This window comes from Saccostrea cucullata, unplaced genomic scaffold (assembly GCF_032062105.1).
Source record: "Saccostrea cucullata isolate Sc308-1 unplaced genomic scaffold, CSIRO_AGI_Scuc_v1 ctg1412, whole genome shotgun sequence".
Taxonomy (NCBI): Eukaryota; Metazoa; Mollusca; class Bivalvia; order Ostreida; family Ostreidae; genus Saccostrea; species Saccostrea cuccullata.
In genome coordinates this window covers 77,233-78,532 of record NW_026921807.1, presented here as the reverse complement: position 1 = coordinate 78,532, position 1,300 = coordinate 77,233, and positions in this window count along the sequence as shown.

The window sequence follows — 1,300 nt, the reverse complement described above, 5'->3', positions numbered from 1 at the left end:
GTTTAACAACGGTCTCGACGTCGGCGTGATGACGTCAACGTCCCGCTCTTGTCTTCCCAGTTTTATATTAAGTAATCTCTTCTCTTCTCTTTTATTGGGTAACCAGTCAAGTCAACCTTAATCCCCGTTATCTGGAGTTTTACCTGTTTCCAATACTTATGCTTCTGTTTTTTCATCGTTAACATCCTTTTCCCCATGAAGAGGAGTCATACCCTTCTCAACATAGTGTTGCTTTACCGCTTAAGGTCATACGCAACGTAGTTTGAACTTTTTTGGAGTTGAAGAGTTCCAGTAAATGAAAGACCTGCGTGCAATATTTTAATCTCTATTTATGGATTTGTACACTTCTAAAAAAATTTTTGATGAAAAAAATCTGAAATTTATGTTTTTTATTTTTTTTTTTGTACATTTTATCTGATAAAAAAGAAAACTTCATTGACAATGCTATATATAAAAGTAAATTGTCATGCGCGACCACCGATGTTTAACATCCTGTAAATGCTGTTTTATATGCATATGACATCACAGACGTATAATAGTTTGTCAAAAATATCAAAAAGATGATTTTTCAACAGCATGCAAAATATTGTTAGTTTTGGTTGAAAAGTATTTGGAATATTCAAAACGTTCACGTTTCCTGGGACAACCCTCGTACATGTATTCAGAAACCAAAATATTAATTTGTAACCCTTATTAATTTTTTGTAAAAGATTTTAATTAAAATACACTTTATTGATTTTGATGTTCTCACTAGTACATAATTATATTAGATGTATTTGATTGCGTCACATATTCCCAGTGTGACAATGGACTGATTTATTTAGTACATACCGTTAATCTGGAAATTTTTACGTCGATTTATTTTGCGAATTCAGGTCAAAATACTGTTGATTAATTTTTACGTTTCAAAATTTTGCGAACTACCACTACATTTTCTTATTGGTAATTTATTTTTAAGAAAAATATTTTTGTAAATGCAATGAACTTGCAAATTTGCTAAAAAGTTATCTACAGCAAAAATTCCCAGAATCACGGCAATTAAACACTCAATTGATTCCTTTATACGTTTTCAGTGCGACACAAACGTACACACTTCATAAAACAGTTCGGGAATCTTCAAATATTATATATAAATAAATAAAATATTATTGATTAAAAACAGAGTACGCGAAAAATTAAAAGAGAAAGAATTTAAATCTAACAAAAAAGTTCTAAATTACTTTCTGTTTGAAACATATACATATAAGATGTTACTAATGGAAAATGTTCCTTATATTTCTTTATTTGTTTTGGACTTCAA